Here is an 8,851-nt window from a genome sequence, read left to right on the forward strand (position 1 = left end):
TTTTTGACAGGCAGAGTTAGAGAAAGAGAGACAGAGAGAAAGGTCTTCCTTCCCATAGGTTCACTCCCTAAATGGTCGCTATGGCCAGCGCACTGTGCCCGTTCGAAGCCAGGAGCCTGGTGCTTCCTCCTGGTCTCCCATGCGGGTGCAGGGCCCAAGCAATTAGGCCATCATCCACTGCCTTCCCAGGCCACAGCAGAGAGCTGGACTGGAAGAGGAGCAACCAGGACAGAATCCGGTGCCCTAACAGGGACTAGAACCCAGGGTAACAGTGCCGCAGGCGGAAGATTAGCCAAGTGAGCCACGGCGCCAGCCTCCACTGGATGGATTTAATAGCTAGTAGAACATTCCAGGAAAAAACATTTGTTAGCTTAAAGACACAATAATAGAAACCATACGGAATGAAAAAGACAGAACAATATAAAGGTTGAAAAAAAATTAACAGAGCCTCAGGCCCTTTTCTGAAAATATCGAGCAGTATAACATAAATGTAATTTGAGTTCCAGGAGGAGTGGAAAAATTATTTGAAAAAAATAAGCAACAATTTCCAAATTTGATGAAAACTACAAATCTACTAAAGTAGAAGACTCAGTGAATTCTTAACAAGATAAGTACAAATAAAATAGTGAACCATATTTGAAAGTAAATGAGAAAGATACATCTTAAAAGTAGCCAAAACAAAATGATACATTACCACAGAGAATCAAATATCATAGAAGATTCCCCATCAGACACTATTGAAGATAGAAAGAAATTATTCAATATTTTCAATATTTAATAGCTATCAGTAAATACTGGGAATAATCTTGTCAATTCAGAAATACACAGTTAAAATAGCTTCCAAAAATTAGAGTACATATATATATATTTATACAAATATTTATAAATAAATATATATATATATATATTTTAAAGGGAGTTTTTCAGAGAATTTCCATATCTTCCTATAAGAAATGTGAAAGTGAATTACTGCCTGATTAACAATTAACAAACATAGAAATATGGATATACACAAATACTAAGATAAAGATGAACATAAAAGCATGCATTATTATTATAAGCTCCTAAAGATAGTTGATTATCAAAGACAAAAACTAGTAACCATTAATTTCAGGGTGCTAAGATACATAAAAGTAAAATTTATAGCTGCAGTAACAAAATGCAAATGAAAATCAAAATATAATATTTTGCACCCACTTATATGGATACAATTAAAATTTTATAATCTATTTAAAATTTTATTTTTAGTAAGTTTTTAACAGATTCATGTAGTTCATAGATAAAATTCTAAGAGTATAATGATATTCCCTTTTTTCTTTCCACCCTCTGTCTCCCTTTCTTTCTTTTTTTAGGTTTTGAGATAACAGATTTTAAAATTACATTACAATTAAAAGGCTTAATACTTCATCAAATAAGAAGTTTAACAATAAAAAAGACCCTAGTTCAATGGAAATATAGACAACTGTAAATAATAATTTAATGGAAAATTAATTATTTCACTCATACAGTGTGTTTTAAAGTAATTGCAGATAGGTAACTTGCATATATATTTTTGTATTCTGTTGGATGTCTCTTCATTACACTGATTTTTCCTTTGCTGTGCAGAAGCTTTTAAGTTTGATATAATCTCATTTGTTAAGTAGAAGATAACTTCTTTGGGGTGTTATCCAAGAAGTCGTGCCCTACACCAATGTCTTGGAGTGTTTTCTCCTCATTTTCCTCAGCAATTTCATAGTCTCAGGTCTTAAATTTAGGTCTTTGATCCATCTTGAGTTGATTTTTTTTTGTATGTGGTAAGAGGTTTGGGTATAATTTTATTTATTTTTTTTATTTTTATTTTTTGACAGGCAGAGTGGATAGTGAGAGAGAGACAGAGAGAAAGGTCTTCCTTTTTGCCATTGGTTCACCCTCCAATGGCCACTGCGGCCGGCGCATCATGCTGATCCGAAGCCAGGAGCCAGGTGCTTCTCCTGGTCTCCCATGGGGTGCAGGGCCCAAGGACTTGGGCCATCCTCCACTGCCTTCCCGGGCCATAGCAGAGAGCTGGCCTAGAAGAGGGGCAACCGGGATAGAACCCGGCACCCCAACTGGGACTAGAACCCGGTATGCCGGTGCCGCAAGGCGGAGGATTAGTCTGTTAAGCCACGACGCCGGCCTAATTTTATTCTTCTTCATTCATACATTCAGTTTTGCCAGCATCATTTGTTGAAGAGATTATCCTTAGTCCTCTGTATTATCTGAACACTTTTGTACAAAATCAGATGGCTGTGTGTATAGTATTGTGATGCCTCTAGCTCTGCTTTTCTTACTTAGGATTGCCTTGGCTGTTCTGGTCCTTTGTGATTTCCTATGAATTTTGGGATTTTTTTTTCTTATTCTGTAAAGAACACCATTGGTATTTTCATAGGGATTACATTGAACATGTAGATTACTTCAGCTAGTATAGACATTTGATGCTTCCAATCAATGAGCAGGGAATATATCTCCATTAAAATTAAAAATATTGAATTAAAATTATAGCGAAGTTGATGCAGTGTCTGAGATTATTTTCTCAGGATCCTGTGACTATGCCACAGAAGACTGTAGCCCCCTTATATGTTGGTGATAAACTTTTGCATTTCTATATACTCTCAGGTTAACCTTGGAAAATTTGACTACTAGAATTCAGATTCTATGGCAGGAGAATGAGTGTAATGATAACTTTAATGCTCAACACAGAGTATTACTCAATATAAATTATCATTTGGGATAATTTAAATTGTATAACCTTTTAAACACTTTGTTTCTTTGACCATGGTTTGGGCACAAAACCATGCTTACCACATCTGAACTTAGTCAATACTATATTCTATTAGAGAAAAAACACATTTGGCTTTGCTATATTTATTGATGTGTTCCTAAACAATTTCATGTGTTCATACCCACTTGTGTAATTTAGAGATTCCAGTCCAATGTATGCATTGAAAATCAGAAGCATGGACTTGGTAGGTAGCATTTTCTACCATAGAGATTTAAGTGTGGTATATATTGTAGTTTTCTACTTTAGTATTTGTTTTTATTATACAGAAATAAAATTGATTAATCATTCCTAAAATAAGTTATAAACATCACACTTGGTGTTGCTAAAATTAAAAAAAGAACATTAGTCTGTTTCATGTGAATAAAAAATGTAATCAGAAGCAAATTTGAGAATATTTCCTTTAGTTTTTTATCTTGTAACTTTATTGAGATATTATTGATATCAGAACTGCACATATTTAATGTATACATTTTCATGAGTTCAGATCTATGTATATTGTTTCATTTTTCTTTTATTTAAATTTGGTGAAACGGTATGCAATGTCCTCCTTATCTGAAGCTTGAAGAAAGTAGCAATCAGACATTGCAAAGTAAAAATGAACAGCTCTAAAGAAAAAAGTGGGATCAGTTTTATGGTGGAGTGAGTAAAGCCACCTCCTACGATTTTGGCAACCCATATGGACGCCAGTTCATTTCCTGACTGCTCAGTTTCCAATCCAGCTCTCTGAAAACGTATCTGGGAAGTCAGCGGAGGATGCTCAGAGGATTGGCCCCATGCAGTCATATGGGAGACCTGGAGGAAGTTCCCGGTTTCTGACTTAGGCCTAGTCTAGCCCCAGGCCCTTGGGAGCATTGGGGGAGTGAACCAGTGGGTAGATTTTTCTCTCTGTGTCTTTTCCTCCCTCTCTTTTCCTCTGTAATTCTGACTTTCAAATATACAAATAACCATTAAAAAAAAGAAAGGAAGAAAGAAAAGAAACAAGGGAGAACCAATCCCAATTGTTTTCCCTCCAATATCTGCCTAATACATCATTTAGAAAGGGTCACAATAGCCTTTTTGTAGTTATATGGGTCATATTTTGTTAAAGGCTTTTGGAACTTGTATTCTGTTTCCAGATGTCTTGGCAAAAGTTTTCAGATAGTCAAAATTTGTCTATCCTGACCCTGATTTTGCTAGTCTAGACAGAGAGGTGAGATAGTATTTATAGGCTCCTCTATGCTGCTTCCCCATTCTATCAGGTATGAGTGCCCTGTCTCATTCTCTGCCAGTTTCTGTGTTTGATGGTTTCCAGGAACAGCTGAGAGTGAGATCATCCCTGAAGCAGCAACTGCCCGAGGAAGGTGAGAGACAAATAGCAGCTTTACCCATAATGCTTCCAAATCTGCATTAGGTAATTATATAGGAAATGTCTGTATTTCCAAATATGTTCTCTCATGAAATGAAGTTCATCGGCCTTTTTTTTATTTCCTCCTGTGTTCCATGACTACAATTTTGCCTGAAGATATTAAAATACGTATAGAACTCCTAAGAGCTCATTGCAGTATCCATTTTTTTTCCAGAAATTTACTATAGCAAAAAAATGATGAGTGTAGAGATAAGGAATGTAGTGCTTAGAATACAGGATTATAAATAATTTATAATTTGTCATATTTACTAAAACCAAGAGACAGTCTAAAGAACTCATAAAATTCAAGAGAATTACATATTCTCACCTGTGTTCTCTTCTACTTTTTCTCCTAATCTTGCATACTTTATCTTCTTGATTAATGAAATCATGGTAAAAGAAATTTAATTCTATTGTTGAATAAGCAAATAAGAAAATGTAGAAGTTATATATGTGAGGTTAGGTGTGGGCAGCATGGTACAACACTAGCAAAAAATGTAACTTCTGACTTAAAGCCTACCCTCAATAACTTGTTAACATTTGGTTTGGATTTCTTCCTCCTTCCAATGTAGTAATTATACATAATAGCTTTGTAGCCTATGCCACAGGGTTTTGTAAATGGCAAATTATATGTCTGTAAATCTATCTTTAAAAAACGAGATATGTTTTTCTACAGATAACTTGCAAGGATAATATCCACCCCCCCAAAGAAAATTTAAAAACCCTGCTAAACTATATGAGCCTTTATTATCTCTTGGTGAATGTCTCTACCATTTCCTTAGTCATTTACCAAAATTACGAGAATTCTACCTAATTCCTATCCACTTTTTAAATCCAGTTTAGAAGTATTTTGTCAAGGCCCACATTGAGAATCTTATAAGCCAGCACGTAGAATTAGGTCACATTGCTTCCCTGTAGAAGCTCACACTATTCTGGATCAACCAAGCATTTAAATTATGTATCTTAACTGAGATGAAAAGTAAAACACAATATGAACTTACTCATTCATTGTTACTTGGAAATCATAATCCAATGTAGAAGAATGTGAACATGGCATACTCTAAATGTCAGGTCTACTTGAGACTTTGAGTTGAAGGGAAATATAAGAGTAACTGAAAGAAATTTACTATGAAGTGAGACCTTGGTAATCTGGGATATATTGAGAGGCAGGGCATGAATGTTTGAAAGGATCATGATATCAGATATAATGAGTCAGTATAATCCATGTTCAGTCAACTCTCACTCTTCATAGGAGGTAGAATGTAGACAGTAGAATCACAGTTGTGTTCAAGAATGCTGAAGGAAGCGACAGCAAAAGACAGAGCTTGAGCTTAATTGGGACGCCCTCATCCTTGAGTGTTGAAAGAGAATGTGACACCTACCTAGGGTTATAAACTATCAGGCCACAGTCAACTTACATACTTAATGGCTATGTGTGCTCTTACTAACCTTTGTGTCAGATTTGAATAGGTTGTATTATTTCTTATGAATCAACGAATGGGTTACAAAAGCTTTTAGATTTGGGATATTATAAATACCACACGTTTGTACTAACTGGCAAGTATGAAACAGGATATAGAAATTTCATCTCTTGGCCGGCGCCGCGGCTCACTAGGCTAATCCCCTGCCTTGCGGCGCCGGCACGCCGGGTTCTAGTCCCGGTCGGGGCACCGATCCTGTCCCGGTTGCCCCTCTTCCAGGCCAGCTCTCTGCTGTGGCCAGGGAGTGCAGTGGAGGATGGCCCAAGTCCTTGGGCCCTGCACCCCGTGGGAGACCAGGAGAAGCACCTGACTCCTGCCATCGGATCAGCGCGGTGCGCCGGCCGCAGCGCGCCTACCGCGGCGGCCATTGGAGGGTGAACCAACGGCAAAAGGAAGACCTTTCTCTCTGTCTCTCTCTCACTGTCCACTCTGCCTGTCAAAAAAAAAAAAAAAAAAGAAATTTCATCTCTTATACTTGCTCTGTTTTAATCTACTGCCTTTGCTATACTTCAGACACATTTATCTCAAAATGAAATTTTTTTCAAAGGTATCTAAACTAATATAATGTCCTTCAATCTTGTCTATTCCAAACCATCCTTTACTCTGCTGCCAGAGTAATCTTCATAACTTAAAATCTTATAGGTTACTTTAGTGCTTTAATTTCTTCAATGGCACTGCAACACTTAAAGAATAAAATGAAATCCACTTTCAAAAGCAATAAAAACCTGTCTAGCTCTCACCATGATTTTTGCCACTCTGAATGTCATGACTTGAATTGAATTTTGATTGTGTATATAATATATATAAAAACCATACATATATATGCAGGTATATATTTAATATCCACATAATACATATGTGAATACATGGATACATATGAATATATATATATATATACATGCATGCATACATATGCAATCATTTTATAAGTACAGAGCATCTATTGTATTTTTCACTAAAGGAACTTATATTTTCATAATCAGAGATGGATAAACAGTGACAGCAGTACCAAAAACCCCAAACATGTAAAATAAATGAAGATGGTGATACATACAGAAGAAAATAAACAGAATATGGGATAGAGTGAATAAAGTGCAAATATGAAAGAAACTCTATATCAAGTAGGAAGACAAAGAAAAGTCTTCCAGGTCAGACACTTGCTTAGCAGCCACAGCTCCAGCATCCTATATAGGCACTGGTACATGACCCAACTGCTCCACTTCTGATCCATCTCCCTGCTATTGAACCTGGAAAAGAAGCCAAGGTTGGCCCAAGTGCTTGGGCCCCTGCACCCACATGGGAAACTCAGAGGAAGCTCCTGGCTCCAGGTTTCTGGTTGGCCCAGCTCCAGCCATTGCAACCATTTGGGGAGTAAACCAGGGGATGGGAGATTTCTTTCTCTGTCTTGCTCTTTCTATCTCACTGTAACTCTGCCTTTCAAATAAATAAAGCTTAAAAAAAAAAAAAGACAAGACAAGAAAAGTGTTCCAGAGGAAGTGAGGTCTGAACTAACCCTTGAAGTATTCCATTTATATAAACACTAGGGGCAAAGGAAGTCCAGGAAGAGAACACATGTATAAAAATTCCCCAAACAGAAAATGGGCCAGAGTGGCTAAACATAGCTGGGAGTGGGTAGAGAAGACTGGTGGAAAGTAAAATTGAAAAATTCACATAACCATATAGGCTGTGGTAATAACCATTCTCTTAGCTAGAAAAACAGTAGCAATGAGTATAACATGTAAAGTTCACAATATAATAGAAATTATTTCAAATAAGCATTCATTCATCTAATCCTATCCATATTTCTGTAACACAGGTACTATTATTAACCACCATTTCACAAAATGTCTTCTCCAAGATTACACAGTAAAATTTATGGCAAGTGGGGAGTGGAATCTGGTACTAATCCAAGAAATCTGTCTTTAGAATCTATCAAGGCCTTCTAAAAGTTCATGGAAAATGTCTGTTATGAAGAATTATTTTGTATTTCAACACTTTTTGCAACAAAATAAAACTCTCTTTTAATGCTATTTTTCATTAACTTTTTCAGGCCGTGTTGTGATTCAGTTGTCATTCAGACTGAATAAGTATTTTAATTTCTTCTAATTGTAAAGCTAAGCTAATGCAAAGTGTTAAGCAAGGAAGATAAGAAAATATTTATCCTTTAAAATATTTATTCCTTTGCTTTTTCATGCATTTGAAAGGCAGGAGAGAGAGAGTCCAAAGCCAGAAACACAAGACCTATGTCTTCCAAGTGGGTGGCAGGGGCCCCAGTTCTTGAGCCATCTTCCACTGCTTTCCCAGACCATTAGCAAGGAGCTGGACCACAAGTGGAGCACCCATGACTCTAGGACTCAAGCTAGTGCACATATGTATGCCAGCATCATAGGCGGCGGCAGCTTTATCCACTATGCCACAACACTGGCCCTGGGACCCACTTAGTGAGCTATCACCTGATACCTCCTGGGGTGTGAAGTAGCAGGAAACTGTAATCAGGAGCAGAAAGAAAAATCAGGAGCAGAGTGAGGACTCAAACTCACATTTCCATATGAGATGCTGGCATCCCAAGTACTATCTAAACAGCTGCACCCGAAGCACAATATGAATTTATTACCCTTTAAAAGATCCCTTTGTCCACTATATAAAAGATGCTTGTGTGTTTGAGAGATGATGCTTGCAAAATGGCAGCATAAAGATCAGTTAAAAGCTAATACAGTCAGATAGGCAAGGATGATCATTATTTAGACTAAGTGGTAGCTAGTGAGTTTATGAGAATTACTTGAATTCAAATTTATATTGAAGATAGAGACAAAACATTAATTGATTATTGAGAAGTGCAGATTATGAAATCAGACTTTAAAGGAAGACTTCTGATATTGGTTAATTAAAATGTGGATGATAATGCCATTATCTAAGATGGGAAATGTCAGGTGGGTGAGAAGTAAGTTGGGAAATTGGGAAATAGATGGATTCTGTATGGGAAATTTAAATTTGCCTTACACACTGAATATTCAAGGGAAAATTCAAGTGGATAGTTTACAATGAATATTTGGTACTAATGGCAAAGAGGAATAAATATATAAGTTTTGGCATCATCAGTATACGACTAATGTGTAAAGTTATGGGGTCTAAAGAGTTCAGCACCTTGTAGAACATGATATCCATTCTGATTTGCTTGTTATAGTT

The sequence above is a fragment of the Lepus europaeus genome, chromosome 8, assembly GCF_033115175.1.
Source record: "Lepus europaeus isolate LE1 chromosome 8, mLepTim1.pri, whole genome shotgun sequence".
NCBI lineage: Eukaryota > Metazoa > Chordata > Mammalia > Lagomorpha > Leporidae > Lepus > Lepus europaeus.